Here is a 25,237-nt window from a genome sequence, read left to right as displayed (position 1 = left end):
GAACACTTAGACACATTGCACCAGTTAGAGCGCGTTATACACAATGCGCAAAGTAGAGCACGTTATACACAATGCACCCGGTAGAGCACCGAGGCACATTGCAGTAACCAGATTGCAGTGTGATAATCTAGTGACAACTGTACATAAGATGAGAATGCTTACATATAATAGTGAAATGTATATGCTGTATTTGTATTTGTATCCATCAATCTTTTTTAAAGTGATGCTGGCACGGGAACTGGGCACATGTACCTCTACCAACATAAGACACCAGTAATAACATTATGTGACACTGACAGGTTTCCTTATAAACACTGTTTATGTGTAAGCATAGAAAATTGGGCAAAGGTTTCTTAATGAAGTGAATGTTACAGTATCCCACTCCCTCACTCGGGCAGAGCACCGTGTACTGTGCCATATCTGGACACCCGCCAGCCCCAATCACCTGTTTTAAACGTGAGCTGAGGTTCATTCTTGGACCCAAACTCCTGGATCAGGACTACGAATATGACCCTGCTTGTGTTCTGGATGCCAAAGACGGACCCATTGCACCACATGGCGGAGAGCATGACCAGCCATCCCCAGCCACCTTCCGGGTGTACAAACTCTGTGCTGGTCTCCGGGTCCCCTGCTCCTCCAGCAGCAGCAGCAGTGATCTTCTCCCCATCTCCCGGCACGGAGTTCCACTCCCCCCCATTCTCTTGCTTCTCCTCATCAGTGATGAGGGGTGCGCTCTCCTCTGCTGCAGCTGCAGCACTGTCGTCCCCCGCCGGCTCCTCTTCTTCTGCTGCCGGGACATTGGTGGGTAGCTCTTCCTTACTCTGCACTAATGACACTATATTAGCGGGGAGGAGGTGGAGATGAGCGGGGCCAGTCTGTCAGCGCTGCAGCACAGATTCATCCATGTGCTGGTGGCGGAGCCCATGTCTGCGGGGAGGAGGATTCAAAGCGGGCGGACTGGCGGGAGACGCTGCAGGGATGATTGGCTGGAGACTACAGGAGGTGATTGGTTGAGGAAACAGCCAGTCACCTCCTGCGTCCCGCTGACTGGCTGGCGCGATCTCAGAGATTCAGATGAGCGCGTCCATCTGCTAAATGTCCCGGAGTATTTGCTGCTGCGGAGCGCGTCCCCGGGGACCCTCCCATTTTAGATAAGTGAGTCCCTAGACATCAAAAGCGGGTAAAATACGCGCTATAGCGCGTTTTTGCGATCACTGGTGGTGAAAGGGTGATAGGGAGGCTCACACCTGACGCGTTTCACAGCTACTGCTTTATCAAAGGTGACTTTAACTTACAACTAGCAGTGTATTTATACCATGGTTAATTACCTCATTCAAAACATATGTGTAGACAATTCATCTTTGTGTGTGCACAAACTTAAAAGATAGACCTATTTCGTTATTCTAATTACTCAGGCATGCTGAAACACAATTTAAATTTATTTGATTAAAATTAGTTTAAAACGTGTAGTATAAGGGAGCTGCGGGTGTTGGAACGCACGCGAGCCCACTTCCTTCCGGTCTTTGGACCGCATCTATTACCATAGTAACGGAGCCTATTCACCGCTCCAATGTTACGGCGCCAGCATGATCACGTGACCGGACTTGTGTGACGTAGTAGCCGTGTGCTGAGCCATATACTGACTCGCACCCTTCCGGTCTATGGACCGCAACTGTTTCCATGGGGATGAGATGTATTTCTGCTCTATGGCTCTACGTGGTCACGTGGTCAGACTCTCCGTATTTCCTAAATGGTAGCTAACATAAATGTTTTGTAGAGAGAATCACAATCTTAATTGCTCATGGAGCGCTACATGATTTTTTATGCTTTAAAGGGGTCAAATCAACAGCGTCTCATTTTTGGTTATGAGCGCTTATTGTCCACTAGTTAGTTCTTCCATTATATAAATATAACGGAAACAGAGGAATATATACCATTAATCATGTAAATGAGACATTATAATTTTCAGATCTATTAGTGACAATATTACACCAAAACACATTCCTTACTATATGATATATAAATACTTATACATTCTTTCTATATACTCTGAAAAATATCTATAGTGGATTTCCTACAGATGATTCTGTTTGGGAACAATTTTATTCACCCCAGATTGTAGAACTTGATGAAAAGGCTACAACTTCCTGTCTACATAAGGTTTTATACCGGTCTCCACCACGTGTGGTTCTGGGTATGAATTCTAAACCTACCACCTTGAGACATTTAGGTTTGCCGTGATGGATATCGGCATAGTGTTTTGACACACTGTGGGTGAAGATTTTCTTAATAATATTCCTTCGGTGTTCGAGGAATCTTAATCTCAATAAGCGGGTGGTTCTGCCCACATAATTTAAGCCGCAACCACATGTTAACATATAGATTATGTAGGACGTATTACAATTCATAAATGTTTTTAGCTCATAGGAATTCTCTCCCTCATCTATATTGATCTTGAGTGTGTGGTCAGCTGTATATTTGCAAGTCAGACATCTATTACCACCACATTTATAGAATCCTTTTGTTTTCATATTATGTTGTGATAACCAGTTAGTGTTTATAGAACTATTCTCTTCCTTGATTCCTTTTAGATAACTTGGTGCTAATATATTTTTGAAGGACCTGTTTTTACGAAAAATAAAATTCAGTTCTTTAGGGAGAAAATTTATTAGTATATTATCCTGTTTCAGGATGTCATAGTTCTTAGTTATAATCTTCTTGATGTCTGTATGACAGCTATTATAAGTGGAGATAAATGACATATCGGTCTTTATATCACCGTCTCTCTTATTTTGTTTCTCCTTTGACGGATTGAGAAGTTCATCTCTATTTAACCCCCTAACTTCTCTCAGTGCTTTTTGTACTAAGTAACCTGGGTACCCTCTATCTAGAAATGAATTTACCATAATTTTAGCTTGGATATCAAAGGAATGGAGGTCTGAGCAGTTTCTCCTAATGCGTAGTAGTTGACTTTTTGGAATACTTTTTTTCCAAGCTAAGTGGTGTGCACTGTTAAAATGTAAATAAGAATTTGTGCCTGTTTCTTTAGTGTAATTACATGTGGAGATTTCTTGATCTATAATTTCCAACGAAACATCCAAAAAATTCATGCGGGAAGTGTTATAAGAGTGAGTAAAAGTGAGGTGAAAAGAATTATTATTCAAGTGAGTGACAAATGAAAGGGCAGAAGTGTAATCCCCGTCCCAAATAATAAACAAATCGTCTATATAGCGTGCGTAGAGGACCAGGCTTGCGTCGAACCCGCCCCCCCCACACGAGCTGGTCTTCGACCTCCCCCATGTAGGGGTTGGCATAGTTCGGCGCAAACCTGGTCCCCATTGCTGTTCCCATCACCTGAAGATAAAGTGTCCAAAAATAAAAAATAATTGTGAGTCAAAATAAATGAAATAGAATCCAGAATAAATTTCTTGTGTCCCTCCCTGAGGTCACCGTCCTTTGTAAGTCTATTTGCAATAGTAGAGATCCCTAGATCATGGGGTATGTTAGAATACAAGCTTTGTACATCCAGTGTAAGAAATGCATGAGTCCTTCCACTTGATGCCACTAATTAGATTTGGGAAATGGGTAGTATCTTTGATGTGTGACCTCAGGGTGGAGACACGCGACTGTAAAAAGGAATCAACATAATGGGATAAATTAGATGTGAGAGAATTAACACCAGAAATAATAGGACGACCAGGGGGTGACGTGATACGCCAGTCTGAGAATTGCCGCCTGTGACGAGGGGGTCACTTTTTATACACACAGGGTTATACAAACACATCCGCCGCCACCAGCAAGAGGAATTTAGCGCCTAAATGCAAGGTAGTCTTCGCTTCTACCTGTCACACGCAATTATTCATTCATAAAAAAAATAGGTAGACGTAGGCCACTCAGACTTGGGTTATGAAAATACAAAAACCAGATCTAAGGTTAAGGTATTTAATCCAAGTAAAAACGTCAAAGATTATGTTACAGAAAAGAATGTTTACAAAGATATTAGAAAAAAGTCACAGCAAGTAATTTACAATTTCCGATAAAAAAATAATAGGAATAAACACATCTTCACCTGAAGGTCGGGCTGGCAGATGCTCGGGTACAGTTTTATAAAACCAAGTCTTTCTGACCTGTTTGTCTCATGATAAAACACACAGGACAGCCTGCGTTTGTAACTCTTTGTCCGCTACAACCCCCTCTCTGCCCCTCCCATTGGAAGAATTTTTCTCTTACGTCCTAGAGGATACTGGGGTTCCATTTAGTACCATCGGGTATAGACTGTTCCACTAGGAGCCATGGGCACTCTAAGAATTTGATAGTGTGGGCTGGCTCCTCCCTCTATGCCCCTCCTACCAGATTCTGTTTAGAAAATGTGCCCGGAGAGCCGGTCACGCTTATGGAAGCTCCTGAAGAGTTTTCTGCATTTATTTTATAACCAGAAAAAAACAACCCTGATCCAGGCGCTAATTGATTAATTGTATTTACTTTTAATTTGAGATTTATAAACTTAAAGCTGCAATCTTTGTCCAGCTGTACCTGTGTACGTACAGCTAAAACTTGATCAAAAATTGATCAAGAAGCTACACAAGAAAAAAGAAAAGTGACTGCGCTATTTCTCCAGGTGCGTATATGAATAAAAACATGTATTTTTCACTTCTCTGGTGTTTATTTTAGTACAAACGTTATATCTCATACAACAATTTAAAAATTCTTTTTTAAAGTATGCATACTCATTAGGGGCTCATTCTAAATTTTTTTTTATAATAATAATAAAATGATGATATTTCTCTGTTTTAAACATCCAGTGCTCAAATCTATCAGAGACAATTAATAGTTCCACTCCTGGATTAAATGCAACATAATTTATGTATCCACAACGTTTAAACTGTGATTTTCCAAAGATGAAAACTCAGTTCTTTGTTTAAAGACACAGTTTCCACAACATTGAATAATGCTTATCCTCGTTGTATTAGAACTCAGTCTTTTGCATATGACCACAGTTCTCATTCATATATTTGCAAAGTCCATAGACTGACAGTTTCTAAATTGAGCCGCTTACCACCGTGTCCGTGGATGCAGACGTGATGGGGAGATCCTCGCCGTGCACAGCGATGCTGGTTTGCTTTCCCTCTCCCCGTCCGTCCTCCGTGGTAATTGCCTTTCACCCTGCTAAGTGACCAGCGACATTGTTTGGGATCAACCCTGCCGGATTGGGAGCTAAGGACAACCAACGAGACCTCCTACACACCTGCCGCTCTAGCTGAACCGCAATCAGAGGAGACGCGGCTAGCAAGGTGGAGAGTCTACTCTGAAAATCGTCCACATACAAGCGGCCCCAATCACGTTGAGGGTTAGAAACCATCCAGCACCGCTACCACCACGGAGGACGGACGGGGAGAGGGAAAGCAAGTACCCGTGCTGATCCCTGCCTGTAAGTGTTCATTTTAGCCCTTACCCGTTATTAAGGTCCATTTTTCATGCAATTGGCTCCTGAGGGTATAGAGCAGAACAAACACAGGAGTAGTGGGATCTTCATTGCTTTTTATATTTTAATTGTTTTTATCTATTGTTACTTTTTTGTACGTTGGAATAAAAATATTCCTGTTTTTGGAAATAATTTTATTACCATTTGGTTTTTTGGCCTCCTGTTTAATCAATTGATGTGGTGAATGACATCTGGACCCTTGAGAGAATCAGGACGGTGTCACGGCTAAAGAAACCTTTCAAGGAACATAGGGAACCTAGTAGAGGTGAGTGTCCCCTGCAAGGGACGTGATGATGTCCAATTGATGCAATTTGAGAAGTTGTGAAAGAAATGTAAAGAAACCTTTTGATGTACATCCCGCACTGAATGGAGGTCAGTCCAAAGGTGCGAACCTAGGTGTGGAAGGAAAAGAACTGTACAACACTGAGGGAAAATAATTCTGCATCCAGATAGAGAAAACATTTGGGCAGGAACTAACTAGAGACTCCCTCAGCTATAGTGGCGCTTGTGGACTACTCTATTCTTTTTTGTATACACATACACCTGTAATCATTCAGTTTCCTTATGGGTGGACTCACAATCTTCCGTTATCAAGGTATATCTCAAACTGGTGGGTCTGACAGAATAGGGACAAAAGAATCTTTCAGGTTCTGGTTCTTTCAGTATCTGGCGCAAGTCCTTGCCTTCCCTTAGATTAACAAAACCATGACATCCTGTTGTTAATATACCTTTCATATAACCCACAGTTTTACCATAAACCCCTTCTTGATGTCCCCTACAGCTTTTAAAACCTGATATATCTTTTTCAGTGCGTGCAATAAATGTAATATTTACTGACCCATGAGGACCTTGCACAAACCACTTTAAACTAACAGTACAACACCCACAACCATATGAGCTTTCAAAATCAATATATTCTTCAATTTCAGACATATATTTACATTGCTTGTTCTGATACAAAAGAGGCAAAGCTTTTACTAGGAAGAGCTTGAGTTGAACATAGAAAACTGACACTTCTGACACAGACGTTAAAACACGTAAAGCAACAATTGGCGAAAAATCGCAATCAATTTGTTATACCGCGGTTTAAACGGTTCCAACGTCTAGAGTCAGGTGACTTATTGCTCCTCTATTCAACATCTTGGCTTCCCGGGTTTCGGCACCATGAAAATGTTGGAGGTAGACCTCCTTTAGCCTCAGCCTTCTCTGAGAGGACTCCAACAACAGCCTGTCTTTTGTATTCAGAATCACCTGTGGACAAAAACTAGTGCCATGCAGCTAGCTGGAGAAATCAAATGATCGCACACGGAACCTGGTGTAGTCTGTCTGAGTTCTGCTTTATTGTTCTTACATACATATATTTATACTTGTTTTAAAAGGTTAAATGGAGTTTACAGTTTAACCTCAGGGTTGTGTCCTCTTCCTAATAACGGTCTTGTTCTTTTTTTTGTTTTGCTCTATCTCTCAGACATGGCTTACCCACAAGTTCCTCTTTCTTGATCTATCTCTCAGACATGGCTTACCCACAAGTTCCTCTTTCTTGATCTATCTCTCAGACACGGCTTACCCACAAGTTCCTCTTTCTTGATTTATCTCTCAGACATGGCTTACCCACAAGTTCCTCTTTTTGCCAACTGAACATTTCATCATTCTATACTTTTTCCTTCTCCCCAGCATATTTAAGCATATCCTATATTAATGCTAAAGTAAGCTTATAATCTATTGAATATAACAAAATGGAGTAACATTGGCTTTATTGCAGAATCACACTAATGCTTGCCCATCTACCTTCCTCAAACAGCCTAGAAGGAACACTAGCAGTGTCAGCACGCATAGGCTTGTGGCTACTCCAGTGGACTGCTGATGCAGACTCCAGGAAAGGCATGGAAGGCCTGCCATTCACAGGAGAGGCCTTGTTTGGAGACTAACTAGACAAATGGATCTCCAAAGGTACTGCGGATAAGTCTACGTATCTTCCTTCCGCAGCTCCCCCATTCAGGAAAGCTTATTTAGCTTCAAATTTACAGTCCTTTCGGACAGCCAAGTTTAAGGGAAAATCCAGAGGCGCTTCTACGTCTTCCAGAAGGTGCAATAGGTAAACCAGCAACTGTAGGTGCTCAGGAACTTCCTCAAAGCCTTCAGCATGACGGTGGACTGGAGGGCTGTCAGGTGGGAGCCCGACTAAAATTCTTTAGTCACATCTGGTCAAGTTCGTGCCGGGATCCCTGGGTTATAAATCTTAATTCCCAGGCATACAGACTGGAGTTCCGAGACTTCCCACTTCCCAGATTCTTCAAATCAGGCTTACCAGCTTCACAAGAGGCAAGTATAACTTTACAGCAGGCCATCCAAAAACTGGTACAGACTCAAGTGTTTGTTCCAGTTCCACCTCATCTTCACAACAAGGGATACTATTCCAACTTGTTTGTAGTACCGAAACCGGACAGTTCGGTAGGACCAATTCTTAACCTTGAATCCGTTCTTAAGTGTTCAAGATGTAGTCTCTGAGAGCGGTGATCTCAGGTCTGGAGGAAGGGGAATTCCTTGTCTCTCTGGATATCAAGGATGCGTACCTTCACGTTTCCGATCTGGCCGCCTCATCAGGCTTATCTACGGTTTGCACTACAGGACTGTCGCTACCATTTCCAGGCCGTGCCATTTGGTCTCTCCATGGCACCGAGAGTATTCACCAAAGTGAAGGCAGAGATGATGTTTATACTCCGCAAGCAGGCAGTGAACATAATTCTGTACCTGGACGATCTTCTGATCAAGGCTCCGTCCAGGAAGAGGTTGATGGACAGCATTGGCCTCTCAACCAAACTTCTCCAGGATCAAAGGTGGATTCTGAACCTTCCGAAATCTCACCTAGAGCCAACACGGAGGCTCCCATTCCTGGGCATGATACTGGACACGCAGTCGCAGAAAGTGTTCCTTCCGTTGGAAAAGGCATTGGTAATCCAGTCGATGGTTTGGGATGTCCTGAAGTCAACCCAGTGCATCTTTGTATTTGACTTCTGGGGGAATTGGTGGCCTCTTACGAGGCGCTTCAATACGGAAGGTTTCACACAAGACCCTTCCAGCTCGATCTTTTGGACTAATGGTCCGGATCGCATCTTCTCATGCACCAGAAGATCCGTCTGTCGCCAAAAGCCAGGATCTCCCTTCTGTGGTGGCTACAAATTTCTCGCCTCATCGAGGGTCAGAGGTTCGGAATTCAGGACTGGATACTGTTAACCACGTCCACAAGCATCAGAGGTTGGAGAGCAGTCACCCAGGGGGTGCAGTTTCAAGGAAGATGGTAAAGTCAGGAAGTCACCCTTCCCACCAACATTCTGGAACTCAGGGCCATATACAACGCTCTTCTGCATGCCTCTTATCTTCAGGATCGGCCCATTCAGGTCCAGTCGGACAATGTGTGACGTACATAAACTGACCGGACGGAATGAAAAGCAGCGCAGCAATGTCAGAGGTGTCAAGAATTCTCCTCTGGGCAGAAAGAAACGCTGTGGCGTTGTCGGCGGTTTTCATTCCGGGAGTAGACAACTGGGAAGCAGACTTCATCAGCCGACACAAACTGCAGTGGGGCCTTCACCCGGAGGAGTTCAGGTGCTTGACACTTCGATGGGGATATCCACACATTGACACGATGGCCTCTCGTCTCAACAAGAAGCTCAAGCGGTATTGTTCCAGGTCGAGAAACCCACAGGCAGTGGCAGTGGACACTGACGACTCCATGGGTCTATCAGATGGTGTACGTGTTTCCTCCACTTTCTCTGATCCTAAGAATTCTGAAAAGAATAAAAAGGGAAAAGGTTCAAGCAATTCTCATTGCTCCAGACTGGCCAAGAAGGGCCTGGTACGCGGACCCCCTGGAGATGCTCCTCAAAGATCCGTGGCCTCTACCTCTTCGTGAGGATCTTCTGCAACAGGGCCCGTTCATCTATCAGGACTTACCACGATTACGTTTGACGGCATGGAAGTTGAACGGCTGATTCTAGCCAGAAGAGGGATCCCTAACAAAGTTATCCCGACTGTGATCCAAGCCAGGAAGGGGGTAACGTCTAAACATTACCACTGTATTTGGAAGAAATAGATCTCTTGGTGTGAGAGCAGAAAATTTCTGCTGTGGGGTACACTGGGCTCCACAGGGATTAACATCAGGGTGTAGAGTAGGATCTTGAGCCGAGGCACCAACAGGCTCAAAGCTTTAGACTGTTCCCAAGATGCACAGCGCCGCCTCCTCTCTAACCCCGCCTCCATGCCAGTGAGCTCAGTTTGTAGTTGGTGCCTGCAGTAGCAGGTCACTTAACGGGGCTGCCTCAGGCAGCCTATTCTTAGCTTTAAATTTGACAGAAAAGAAGAAGAATCTACAAGGGCTGCAGCAGGCTATGTCTGATAGACGTCTCTGCTGCAGCTCCATCACCCCCAGCAGCGCTGTATACTCCCGCGCCGCGGTTGCCGGGTCACTGCAGCGGATGCGCCAGCTACTTATCTCTTCAAGTGAGTCACACACACGCCGCCGTGTCCTGGATTGCGGGGCCGCTGACAATGGGGAGGTAAGGGGCTTCTGTGCCTCACTTTGCACCGCGATCCAGCGCGGCCGTAGGAGGCCGGCCGTGCGCGTGCTTGCGTGGACATGGATTACTGGGCTTATGTTCCACTAGCCGCCAGGGTGATAATTTATGGGCACAGGTCAGGGGGGACGTTGTACCATTCCCCCCGTTTCTTTACTGCCTGCACGCCCAGTGGGGATGCCAGCAGGGGGAGCAGGCCGGACCTGAGGCCCCTCCCCCTAGCCCCAGGACGCCATTCATGCAATGTTACCGCCCAGGAGCTGCTTCCTTCTCCCTCACTCCCGGTCAGCAGCCATTACAGATAGAGCCTTGCTGTTCCTGGGATTGCTGGGGCAAATCCTCCTCTCTGGAACCGCCTGACTGCCAGTGCTGTGCTTCCCACAGGACACTTGAGAATTCTACCTGTCACTGCGACTGTGTTAGTTAAGAAAGAGTGCATACCTTCAGGGTTGTGTGGTACAAACACCCTGTGATATACATCCAGTGCTTACTGCGTTTGTTATATCTATTGTTATCACATATAGCCATACTGAGTATTACTTTGTATTGCTAGTTTATGGTACATCATTTCTGTATGGTACGTTTGTGACTATATACGTGTGTGTGCATGTAGCTGCTGCGTGGTTGCGTATTGCTGGGTATTTCACTCAGCGTGCTATTCCTATATTGCTATACATGTTGGGGCCAAGTGTTTCAGGCTTTCTCTGATGATAATATAGAATTGTTTCACAAGATTTGCTACTGGAGTATTTTTTCTTGTGAATTATAGTCACCATATGTTCTGTTCCTATTGAACTCTCGGTCTGTGTCAGCTTAGGCTGTTTCTCTGAGAGTTCTAACTAGGTATAGTGCTGCTACGATTTGTATCTGGTTGCACATCACTGTGCGCATAGTTATGTCTGCTACACGTGGCAACGACGTTGGGGCCTCTCCTACACTGCGTGGTAGTGAGGCCACTGACGGAAGGGAGGATAATTTGGCAGCTGAGAGTTCAGGTGGTTCCTTGACCCCCAGTGGGTTGGTAGCACTTGGGGCTTCACAAGAACCACCTTGGGCTACATTATCCACACTGTTAAACACGCTTGTAACTAAATTGATGCCTCCTGTGGGACCACCTGTGCCACTAACACAGCTTATGGTCCCTGCTGTGAATCTGCGGATCAGCTTTCCACTCAGTTACAGCATTTGAACCGATCTATGACTAAATCGAAGTGTCACTCTCGCCCGCATAAGACTAAGTCGTCTTCTAAAAGGGCCATTACCTCCTCCCGATCCGCGGCTTTTAACTGACACATCTTCCGAGGAGGACGGTGCATATACTGACCTCTCAGACACTGATGCTGATGTTTCAGATGGGGAGGGAAAATCGTCCGTGGATGTCTCTGATTTGATTGAGACGATACGGCTCGTTCTTCAAGTGGCTGATGATTCTGAGCCTGAGACTGTCTCCAAGAAACCTGATAGGTTTAAGCATATAGTGAAACAAGAGAAGAAAAGGCTGTATTGTCGATGCACAAGAAGAGGGGTGACCTGATTGCCACAACCCTCTGAAAAAACAGAAGTATGATAGGTTTAAGAAGGACATTGAGGAACATGAGAAAGATTATAGAAAGGAAACGTCGCAAATTCCAACGTGACAAGACAGACTATGCCTCAATTAGGGTTTATAAATGGAATATATATTCCAACACAAAGGAATAGGCCGACATACTCAGCTAATTACTCAACATCTGAGGCGGAATCCTCAGAAGGGGAAAACTCCACAGGCGGCAATGGTGGAAGGCCCTTTAGACGTGATTTTTTTTAGGAAGAGGCCAGAAATACTCACGGTTACACACGGATACAGAAGGAGAAAGACCAGGCGGAGCTCGGGGAGGAAGAAGAAAAAGATTCCTTGGACTTGAGAGAAGAACCCAGGGAGAGGAGGAGATACAAATCACTCACTCCAAATTATCTGGAAGTGAGAAATTGGATAACCTTAGAATTATCAATCTAACAGATAAGAATTTGACAACTGAACAAATCTGTCTTAAGCAAAGGTTTATCCTTCTCACCAACACAGACTATGGACAGGTTTGAATGTGAAAAAGACCTGCAGCTATTTATCAGAAAGATCCTCCTCTTAAAATTCTTCATCGTCGATATATCTAAGGTATATCAATATATTGTCTGTGTATTTTTCGAAGACTTCCTGGAATACTACCTCACTTTCCCACCACCCCAGGTAGAGGTTGGCATACGTAGGGGCACAAGCTGTCCCCATAGCGGTGCCCCTCACCTGGAGGTAGTGGTACTCGTTACAGGTGAAATAGTTTTTAAGGAGAATGAATTCCAATAATTCAATGATGAAGTCACTCAATTCACTATGGGTCTCCATACTCAAAGTATTTTGTGGCGGCAATCCCCTTATCATGGATAATGCTTGTGTAGAGACTTTCTACGTCGCATGTGGCTAACCACACTCTGGGTTGACACTGAGATTGTTTAGTCGATTTAAGACATCCATTGTGTCACGGATATAGGAGAGTAATGCAATCACATGTTTACGGAGATGGTAATCTGCAAATGTACTCGCTTTTTCAGTTAGACTACCAACTCCCGACAGGATGGGTCTGCAAGGTGGTTTCTTTTCATCTTTGTGTACCTTGGGTAGTAGGTACATGGTGGGAGTCTTTGGTCTAGCCAATGTCAAGAAGTCAAAATCCTTTTTATCAATGATTCCATTGTCAAAGGCACATTGAATCATGCTATTGTATTGGCCCAGAAATGTAGTTGTAGGGTTGAAGCTGAGTCGTTTGTAACAATTGGCATCATTCAGTTGTTTATTCAACTCATCTAGATACATATTCCTCGGCCACAAGACTACATTCCCCCCTTTGTCGGAGGGTTTGATTATGGTGTCTTGCCATTTGGATATTTCATCTACAGCAGATTGTTCCAACAGACTCAAATTGTCATAACATTTGTGGTGACTAAATAATGAGTCTAGATCCTTGAAAAACTAATTTCTGAAACACTTCTACTTGGGGGCAAAGACTGGTGTCTGGAAAGAACTTAGACTTTGATCTTATTATTGATTTATTCCTGACATCATCTTGGGATGTTGCCACCGCGGCTGATTCATTTGATAGCTCCTCCAAGATTTGCAAAGCCATTAAATCATCTGTATCAACAAAGTTTCTCCCAGATATCTCTTTTTGGAGTTCTTGATTAATATATTGATACTGTGGGAGGGGCCACTGAGAACACTGAAGGAATTCATTGGAATCCTGAACATCAATGATCTCAACCTCAAATTAACCCTAGAGGCTAGTCAGACCTCCATTAATTTCCTTGATATTTCTATACATATCAACGATGAAGGAAATATTTCAACTGATCTGTATAGGAAACCTACAGCGACAAACAGTGTCCTACACTCAGAGAGCTCTCACCTTCCAGCTACTATCCGAGCAATACCAAAGGGAGAATTACTGAGGATAAAAAGGAACTGCTCCAGTGATGAGGCTTTTCATGTCAGACAAAATGAACTTAGTGAACGTCTCCAGACAAGAGGTTATAGTAAGAGACTCCTCAATCGTACGATTAGAGAGGTGAGCACGTATGAACGAGACACCTTACTAAAACCCAAACAAAAAATACTCAGAGAAGAACCCATAAGATTTATAGGCACCTTTAATGCCCAATGGAAAGGGATTATGAACAGTCTGCAAAAGCACTGGCCCATACTCCAGATAGACAGAGATTTATCTCTAGTTTTACCTACAAAACCTCAAGCGAGTTGGAGAAGGTCCAGGAATATAAAAGATCGACTTGTCCATAGTCATCTGACCAAATTTTCAGATAAAAAATCCAAATCAATAGGTTCCTCACCCTGTGGTAACTGCAAAGCTTGCATGCATATGGTCCCCACGGAACACTTCTTTGATAAGTTTGGCAAAAAATGGCCAATCTCTCCAAAGGTCACTTGCACAACTGTGGGAACTGTCTATCAGCTAGAATGTCCATGCCACAAAAAGTATGTAGGGAAAACCATCAGACCTTTGAAGGTCAGAATTTTAGAGCACATTGGAAGCATACGTAATGCCAAAAAGGATACATCCAACTTGAAAACCCTACAACCTGTAGCGAGACACTCTCAATTACCACAATAGTGACCCAAAGGGTCTGAAGGCCTTTGGTCTGAGACATATACAGTTGGGGATACGCGGTGGCGATTTGGATCAAGAATTACTTTGTTTTGAGACCAAAATGATCTTTCTTTTGGATAGTCTATACCCCAATGGATTAAATGAATCCAACAGCTATATACCTTTTTTGGTATAAAAATTCCTCCGATATCAGCCATCGTACCCTGGAGTTGATTTATATCTGTGGAGGTTTGAGATCATTCAACTAGGCATAATTATTGTTTATGTGTATTGTCCCAAAGTTGATTTATTCCCTGCTACGATCACTCTTTGCTCTTTGAAATACTTACCTTATGGGGTCCCCAATTCTCGGTACACACTATACCAGAGACTGAGGGTATTCTCGAGCCGGTTTACTTCTACTTTTACCTATATGGTAATCTACAATTACTTTAATATTGGGCTTGATTTTTTGGAACACTGATGTGGTCCCCACACTCTTGGCACATACCATATCAGATATTGAGGTTATTTTGAGTTGGTTTATATTTATTTTTTCATAATTCAAAGTCAGGTAATGAGATATTTATGAAATCAAAATAAATTAAATAACATACATGGCTCCTACTTTTGGAACTCATTTCTAGTGGACACCTAAATTGTAGATTGTGTTATTACACTATTCTTCTTTCACCTCCTTCCTTGTTATTCTTCCTTGTTTACGCACTTGTATATTGGTCACAGTGATATTTATTCACTTTTACACAATCAATGTTTGTTTTCTCCCCCTCCTCCTTCCTTTTATAATACATTATTAGGGGGTCTTAGTACACGTCATATCCTCTTTACCCCCATCACTCTTATCCCTTGCACTTTATGATACACCTCTCCTATATCAATTTTATTTTCACTAATCAGGTTCTCATAACATAACCAAAATGCATCACTTTTGTTTCATCTTATTTTGGATCTATATGCGATTGTATTCCATTATAATCGAGATACTGACCTGGTCCCTTTGGACCGAATACTTATAACCAACAATATTCTTCTTACATGTAATAAGGACCACATATTTGATTAACATCTATTATTATAAATAAAGTGTTCCAAAACATATATCTATGTAATAATATGATTATAGTCCCCATGTATAGAATCAACAGTATCTAGTAGGAGGAAACAACCTCTCTTCACTTTTTAAGATTAATGCGATACATGTAATTAGTCTGTATGAAAGAATATCTACATACGAGGGATTCACAATTAATCTGTTTTAATTTTGACAAGCCCCTATTGATATATTTATTTGTAATATTGAACTCCGAGAACGACCAATACCATATAGTAGATAAAATTGTGTGATCATTTTCAATTCTTTATTTATACTTACCTGTTATAGACAATCTTACAGTACTTTTCCTATTTTTATGAGGTAATGGTCATTTTTTTGAAATGACCATAAATCTACGATTCATACTTAAGTATGTATGTGCTGTAACCTGGAGGGATTATATACTATACAGAATACAGGGTTATATTGGCGCTGAACATGCATACCAATAATAATATCATCAGCAGGACTATATATGCATTATGTGAGACGAACAACACTTAATGTCTTTTGCTTGGTTGAACAAATGAAATTAGGGACACCAAAAGACGGATCTTTTTATCCAAACATAGTGTATGAAATACCTTAATAAAATTACAGTCATAAAGAGGAACGGGCACGGACAATCAATAGTGTCCGGGAACGCGGCGCGGCCACTAGCCGTTACCATGGGGATCAAGGTATCCCGTGATTGGCAGCACGGATCATGTGACCGCTATTACAGCACAGTGATTGGGTAACAATCACATCTGATTAGTTAGACTACATCGATTGGACAACGGTGTTAGCTTAAATATTATGCCAGGAGAGGCATTCTGGTTCAGCCCTGACGAAGCTGTCAGAGTAACGGCGGAACACGCGTGTGGGCAGTGTGTGTCCGCGTGTTGTCTATGTCCTTGCTCACATATTTAATGTATAACCAGTTCTAATTCATGTGATTAGTCAGACTCTAATAGCATTCATAGCATTGAATAGCAGGCAGACGGAACATTATATGACAGAGATCTGTATTCCTTCCAACGCTTATTGATAATGCAATCAGTGCCATATTAATTACCAGAAGCTCTGACACAATTTAATGAAAGGTTAACAATTGCCTGAATCCATTAGACATGTGCTGTATATCTATGTTAGTGAGCAAGTAGTGACAAGCAGTGTTGTGGTTTAAACAGACAGGAATGTAACAATGTTTCATAGTTAATCTCTGAGGCTACCTGACAGTCATGTGGAGACACTTATGATACAAATTAACAAATGCCAATAGAACAAGTGTTGCAGTATCAACTTATGTAGCGGATATACGGACATTATAGGAAGTACCTCAGTACCTGTGCCATTTGAGAATAATTAGCACGGACCATCCAGTACGTTTATATCTCTAGAGACCGTAATAAAGCCAGCAACGTTCAATTTATAATTTATAACAGTCTGGTTATCTATAACTAAAAGGGGACGTACTTATCCTTCTCTAACTCCAGATATGTCATGTCATGTGGAGACACTTATGATACAATTTAACAAATGCCAATAGATCAAGGTTTTCAATATCAACTTGTGCAGCAGAAACATGGACATTATAGAGAACACGAAAAAAAGAAAAAAGAAGACACTTGTTGGGAAGCACTCATATACAGATAATGTTGTACGACTAAATGTCACAATAGCTAACTAAAATACAATATTTTATTAATTCTCATTAAAATTAATTATTGAGGAGTTCAATGAGCGCCGATGTTTGTTAAATAGTGACATTGCGAAAATATAAAAAGTAATATATAAATTGCAAGGTACAAATACCTAATTCAGGCCGAAGTGGGTATATCTATAATTTTGTTGTTAATCACACTCCAACTGTAGGACAACCTGTGATAAAAAGTTGCTCATTTATTGTAAATATGACCATCATTTATAAACTGCTATATATCCCAAATGGGAATTTTAATCCTAGCAGATAGTTGAATCATAGGTCATGGGAAAAGGACTTGAAACTATTTGGAAGGAAATTAATATTGACAAAACTCTATAGTGATAAAATAACTCCCATTACCACAAGGGGAGAAACCCCCGAAATAGAGGAATCCGCAACCTCAGACCTTCAAGCAATGGAGGAAGAAGCACTGGCTGCACTATATGAATTAGAACAAGACCAATACGTGTCAAATCGTATGGACCACAGACCTCCTATCAGGCCTGCTATCAAGAAGAAATCTACATACTTTCCACCTGAACAAATATGCCCAGAAGTTCAGGTATTCCAGAAACTGGTTGCAAAAGAATTTGATCTAATTCATACCAATAAGAAATATTTTCGCCATTCAAACATGACATATCAAGAAAGAAAGGCCATGAGGGAGATACAAACATGGCAGGATGTCATAATAAAGCCCTCGGACAAAGGAGGTAACATTGTGATTTGGCCTAAAACAGATTATATCAAAGAAGCACTACGACAACTGGAATCTACTGACTGCTATAAAAGGATACTTTTGAACCCCCTGGGTAACTACATGTTGGTCTACTCTAAGATTATTACTCAGGCTCGAGAACAAGGGTCAATTACAAGACAAGAATATGAATACTTACAAATTCAGAATCCAAAAATTCCTACATACTACATGTTGCCAAAAGTGCACAAAAATATTCTAAACCCACCTGGGAGACCGATAGTATCAGGTATAGGAGGATTAACTGAAAAGGCGAGCATTTTCTTGGACTTGCACCTCAGACATCTTGTACTGGGTCTTCCTTCATATATACAAGACACAGCAGACATGCTTAGGAAACTTCATGACGTAAAATTGGAGGACAACCAATACCTAGTATCATTGGATGTAGAGGCACTATATACCTCTATTGGCCACACAGAAGGTATAGCAGCAGTTGAATATTTTCTACACGACGAAGGCTGGGAGGAATTTCATACCTTTTTGATCAAATTGTTGCACTTTGTACTGCATTATAATTTCTTCGTATTCAATGACAGATTTTACCTTCAAACGCGAGGTACAGCTATGGGGGCGGCCTGTGCACCTACTTATGCGAACATTTTTTTAGGATGGTGGGAGAGAGAATTCGTCTTTAAAGATACCAATGATGATTTTACATCTAACATCATCATGTGGACGAGATATATAGACGATATCTTTATGATATGGGAAGGGGACTTACAATTATTACATCAGTTCATAGAGCGTCTCAACGACAACAATCTTAATCTTCGTCTAACTCATAATATCAGCCAGACGGAGTTACCATTTCTGGACCTAATGATATACAAGGATCCAGAGGGTATGATCGCCACAAGTCTGTACCGCAAAACTACTGCGACTAACACCTTGCTACATCAGACAAGTTCACATTTTCATCCCACCATAGAAAATATACCAAAAGGGGAATTCCTGCGTCTTCGCAGGAATTGCTCAGATGATCACAACTTTAAAAAACAGAGTACAGAGCTGGCCCAACGATTACGTGAAAGAGGGTACAGTAATACCTCAATAAAAAAAGCCTCACGGAATGCACAAATTGTCCCTAGGGATGACATTATCTTCAAGAAGAAAGAGACAGCACAGAACACAAATACTATCAGATTTGTGGGCAACTATTGCCATGAATGGAGAGAGATAAGTGAAGCGATACAAAAACATTGGCATGTATTACATGCTGACTCAGACTTATCAGAAAAACTTGGTCCACGTGTTTCCATGAGTTGGCGGAGGTCCAGAAATTTAAAAGACCAACTGGTACAAAGTCATTTCCAAAGAATACCCACAAAGAAAATCATCACAACAGGAACATATCCCTGTGGGAAATGCAAAGCTTGCAGACACATTGAAATAGTGAAGGAAGTAAAAGATAAATACGGGACAGAATTCAAGATCAATGATTACATGAATTGTTTAACTGAAGGTGTCATCTACTGCATCAAATGTAGCTGTGACAAGAAATATGTGGGTATGACCACTCGCCCACTGAAACAACGTGTTCTAGAACACATTGGGACTATACGCAATGCCACCTCTGATAAAAGAAAGATGAAACCACTCACTACGGTAGCACGCCATTTCTACCAACACCATGATAATAGATGGGAGGATCTGAGGGTCTTCGGACTTGAAAAAATCAAACTCGGAATACGTGGTGGAAGTCTGACAGATATCCTATTGAAGAAAGAATGCGAGTGGATCTTTAAACTAGGCACCATCCACCCTTTTGGCATGAATGAAAACATCAACTATGGAGTTTTCTTAAATTAAAACCGTAATTCCACTGTCCTAAAAAATAAATTTTCTGCCCCCCCCCCCCCCCTAATTTTAATCAATTTTTTATTTATCACTTATCATGAAATGCAAAGTTCAGTGCACAATATTGATAATAACCAGTAAACATTATATATTCTGTATTTTTTATGAATCAGATTCTAAAATACAACACTAGCATTAATAATATACTTTTATGACATTATAGAGTACCTCAAGAAGATAATAATAATCTTCATCACTTATTATTTGAATTCACTATATAACACTGCTATTAATTAATTATTTTTTAACGGTCCATCTAATTATATATACATTATACATTATAAATAAGTTTTTTTATATCAATCTATTTTTCAACCATTATTAATATTAATTTTAATCATTTTTTTATACACTCTATCGTTACCTTCACTGTATTACACCTAATGATAAAAAAACTTTTAAGTCTGTATCACTAAATACACATCCAATCTACCACAATCTTTTGTTTTCTTTCTATATTTATATATATATATATATATATATATATATATATATATATATATATATATATATATATATATTTCAGCACTATGGGCTCATAATGAATTGTCTCACCATTTTTCATATACATACATATGCATACTAATGTATGTGCATATACATGTTGTCTTTGCACAAAATAACAATCTCCATCACAATGCCCTCGTAATGACTCTTGCACATTAATATTACATTCCAAATAAATGTTACAACTCATACATCATATATCACTACATAGACCCTTCAATTTATTTATAGTAGTCACTGTCACACATTCACTAATAATTTGTGTTTTTTAATATTTTTCAATAATAACCTTCCAGCAATACCTTAATCTAATACTATTTCCCCTTAATAATGTATATATTTGCCTTTTTAGGTACAGGCACATTATGTGCTGTACATAGATTTATATATATAATAATCTGCACTTTCTATTACATTATTTTCTTCTTTATTTTTATATCCATATTTATACAGATAAAGGTATTTATTTTCAATTCATTTTAATTGTTTTATAATCTATATCATCTCTATATCCTTATTATTTTTTGCAAATATTACCCTGAATTAATCTCACCAACTCTTTTTAAAATAATTATATGATTGTCCACTATGAAATGCTGAATGGTCCTTTTAACTGTCAATCATGACATATTATCCTATGGGAACCAGCAGGTCTGATATCGACTATGACAGGTCCGAATATCTATCAATCTCTTGCTAAGAACCAATCAGTTAACAGTACCACCAATATAAGAACAAACAAGGGTTTGAACCCACTGACGCCCTGTGACCAAGCTATTTGCGAAACGTACGTCAGGAAGGAGACTACATCCTCACGGTCACGTGGTGCGCACACGTGACCGCAACGAGCCGTTTATGGCAAAGTCCGTCGCCAAGGGAACCAGCCTAACAGGAAGTATAGTGCGGCCGGAGTTCGGCAGCAGGCAGAACGCGGGCAGACGCGGCCGGCACCTTCCTTATACCAGGATCTCCATCAGTATACAAGTAGGACCAAAACTTTATGAATGCACACCAGGTTTGGTATATACATGTGATTTGTGCACCAGTGCATTTTCATTGCACGGACCGGTATTTATAATATCTTATCCACATGGTACATAGACTATTATACTATACGAACAAGTGACAGTCAATTATCACCAGCAAGGGAATAAGTGCAACCCGTTTAAGGTCTATATTTCTATCCAAAAAGCGGATGTGGATACATCTGCTAATTCTGGACCCTATCCAACACACAAACGCCTTCTCTCTCTCTCTTTTTTTACACTGCAGAAATCCATATTTATCTCAGTATTAACTTATGACATATATATATCATAGAGAACACACTCTGTGTCAACTTATTATTTTTCTATTACTTGAGAATAATTTCTGATTGGTCATGAGAGCTGAAGGTTTCATTGCTTATGTTTTTTTGATTTTCACAATTCATAGTGTAATCTCATACGTTCATTATTGTTTTTTGGAGACCAAATTTGGAGGTTTCCCTCTTTTGCACAGTTAAAATAATATTATGATCTAATGATTTATTTTCATACATGTGATAACTGTGCATTATAGAGGTTTATTCCTACTTGTACTGCGACTACCTAAGCCGTGAAAACTTAAATGGGTATTTAATCTTTCGTTATACTTTATCATCTATGATAAAAAATTTTGATTTCCACATCAAATCAGCTGTGTCGATACCTGTGGCTCATATAACAACGCAAATTGGCTCCTGTCTGTGCCCAATTTTGGACACAGTGTGACAAGGGTGAGCATAAGGTCTGCGGTCATACCCCGCTGGAGATGCCCAATCTCATCTGATCTTGGAAGCCAAGCAGTGGAGGGCCGGGTTAAGTACTTGGATAGGAGACTACCAAGGAACACCCTGGTACTGCAAATATTTGCCACCCATCTGTCACCAATATAGAGCATTGTCCTACATCTCGGTTATGACCTATGATTCAACTATCTGCTAGGATTAAAATTCCCATTTGGGATATATAGCAGTTTATAAATGATGGTCATATTTACAATAAATGAGCAACTTTTTATCACAGGTTGTCCTACAGTTGGAGTGTGATTATTAACAAAATTATAGATATACCCACTTCGGCCTGAATTAGGTATTTGTACCTTGCAATTTATATATTACTTTTTATATTTTCGCAATGTCACTATTTAACAAACATCGGCGCTCATTGAACTCCTCAATAATTAATTTTAATGAGAATTAATAAAATATTGTATTTTAGTTAGCTATTGTGACATTTAGTCGTACAACATTATCTGTATATGAGTGCTTCCCAACAAGAGTATTCTTTTTTCTTTTTTTCATGTTTACACTACGAATAACTGACTCGGGGGAGCACCACTGATGGGTAGCTTTTTGATACATAAAAATAAGGAATGTGTTACCTTAAGTATCTGCTCCCCAAAATAAGGATTTGAACCTTAAATTTAATTATCAGTTTATACAGATAACTATCATTATACACATACACCAATTATACCAGTGCGGTTTCCAACTTTTTGCTTCTCAATCCATTATAGAGAACACCTCAGAACCTGTGCCATTTGAGAACAACTAGCACAGACAATTCAATACGTTTATATCTCCAGAGGCAGTAATAAAGCCAGCATTGTATAATTTATAATCGTCTGGTCATCTACAATTAAAAAGGGACGTATTTATCCTCTCCTAAACTAGATATATTGAACCTAGTGGTATAGAAGGTGCCCTCCCCAAGAGGGGCATTAGTATCTTGCACAGTTGATGAATACAGCAAGTTGCTATATATTTATAATATTTACACTGATGAGTGAGGGAGGTATTTACTCTCGCTATCCAAAATGGCATGATTTTTGATAGTTGCCCCACGCTATTACAGGGAGTCTCATTAAAGCCACAAGCACATTAAATATAATTACAGAGAAACACTGATATACTGTAGTTTACTAGCACTGTCTATAATCATAATCGGCACATAAGCACTAACCAGCGTAGTGAATGTGCCATCTTTCAGGCGGAAGAATTCATCCTGCACTCTTTATGAATGTTCCTTAGAAGACTTAAGAAGGATGTACTGAATACTGATTAAATGATATATATACAGCAAATGACATTCTCCCCTAACAAGGCCGCATATTGGGACACAAATAGTCTAGATTGAGTAGGACTTATCCAAGTGTTACCAAACAACCCCATTGAGATTGGGGAGGGAGACAGACCTTTCTGCTTACAATATAAGAAACACACAACGTGGATGTTTGCAGAACATATTATATATGCTATTGGAATTATATTGTCAGCCACAAGCACAAACATACGAGTGAGATAGTCCTGATACCACATATATTAATAAGTGGTTATGTGAATATATGGAGACCAACTGCTGACAACGATTATCAGACTGGTTTGAGATCGAGAGCTATACTACATAATTGGACATAAGAACAAACACGCGGACACACTTTTAATCTTTAATCACATTTTCTCTGACGTCCTAGTGGATGCTGGGTACTCCGTAAGGACCATGGGGAATAGACGGGATCCGCAGGAGACTGGGCACTCTAAAAGAAAGATTAGGTACTATCTGGTGTGCACTGGCTCCTCCCTTTATGCCCCTCCTCCAGACCTCAGTTAGAATCTGTGCCCGGCCCGAGCTGGTTGCACACGAGGGGCTCTCCTGAGCTTCTAGAAAAAGAAAGTATTTGTTAGGTTTTTTATTTTCAGTGAGATCTGCTGGCAACAGACTCACTGCTACGAGGGACTGAGGGGAGAGAAGCGAACCTACCTGCTTTCAGCTAGCTTGGGCTTCTAAGGCTACTGGACACCATTAGCTCCAGAGGGATCGAACACAGGGCCCGACCTCGATCGTCCGGTCCCGGAGCCGCGCCGCCGTCCCCCTTGCAGAGCCAGAAGACAGAAGAGAATCCTGAAAATCGGCGGCTGAAGACTTCGGTCTTCATTAAGGTAGCGCACAGCACTGCAGCTGTGCGCCATTGCTCCCTATGCACACCACACACTCCGGTCACTGATGGGTGCAGGGCGCTGGGGGGGGCGCCCTGGGCAGCAATTAGAGTACCTTACATGGCTAATTGACACATAATACAGCTTTTAAGCTGTATATGTGCATAATCCCCCGCCATTATACAGATAAAAAAGCGGGAGAAGTCCGCCGAGAAGGGCGCGGGGCTATCTTCCTCAGCACACCGGCGCCATTTTCTCTTCACAGCTCCGCTGGAAGACAGCTCCCCAGGCTCTCCCCTGCAGTTTCCAGGCATCAAGGGTAAAAAAGAGGGGGGGCACTAAATTTAGGCGCAAACTATATATAAAAGCAGCTATAGGGAAAATCGCTTTTGTTAGTGTAAATCCCTGATTATATAGCGCTGTGGTGTGTGCTGGCATACTCTCTCTCTGTCTCCTCAAAGGACTTTGTGGGGTCCTGTCCTCAGCCAGAGCATTCCCTGTGTGTGTGCGGTGTGTCGGTACGGCTGTGTCGACATGTTTGATGAGGAGGGTTACGTGGAGGCGGAGCAGGAGCCGATAAGTGTGATGTCGCCCCCTGCGGGGCCGACATCGGAGTGGATGGATATGTGGAAAGTTTTAACAGACAGTGTCAACTCCTTACATAAAAGGTTTGACGACGTGACAGCCATGGGACAGTCGGCATCTCAGCCCGCACCTGCCCAGGCGTCTCAGAGGCCATCAGGGGCTCAAAAACGCCCGCTGACTCAGATGGCAGACACAGATGTCGACACGGAGTCTGACTCCAGTGTCGACGAGGATGAGATAAATGTACAGTCCACAAGGGCCATCCGATGTATGATTACGGCTATGAAAGATGTTTTACACATTGCTGACATAAACTCGGTTACCACAAAAAAGGGTATTATGTTTGGGGAGAAAAAGCAGCCAGTGACTTTTCCCCCATCTGATGAGTTGAATGAACTGTGTGAAGAAGCGTGGTGTTCCCCAGATAAGAAACTAGTAATTTCTAAGCGGTTACTAATGGCGTACCCTTTCCCGCCAACGGATAGGTTACGCTGGGAGACATCCCCTAAGGTGGACAAGGCGCTCACACGCTTATCAAAAAAGGTGGCACTGCCTTCTCAGGATACGGCCGCCTTAAAGGAGC

The 25,237-nt window shown here is 41.5% G+C and overlaps 1 protein-coding gene and 1 pseudogene across 1 annotated transcript in view; both read left to right on the top strand.

Moving 5' to 3' along the window:
* Nucleotides 1-25,237, top strand: part of SH3GL1 (SH3 domain containing GRB2 like 1, endophilin A2) — a 209,527-nt gene that overhangs the window by 16,568 nt on the left and 167,722 nt on the right. The window lies entirely within an intron of this gene.
* On the top strand, nucleotides 21,879-21,999 carry LOC134942975 (5S ribosomal RNA; annotated as a pseudogene).

Source organism: Pseudophryne corroboree, chromosome 1 (assembly GCF_028390025.1).
Source record: "Pseudophryne corroboree isolate aPseCor3 chromosome 1, aPseCor3.hap2, whole genome shotgun sequence".
Taxonomy (NCBI): Eukaryota; Metazoa; Chordata; class Amphibia; order Anura; family Myobatrachidae; genus Pseudophryne; species Pseudophryne corroboree.
This window is presented reverse-complemented; position numbering and strand designations above follow the sequence as displayed.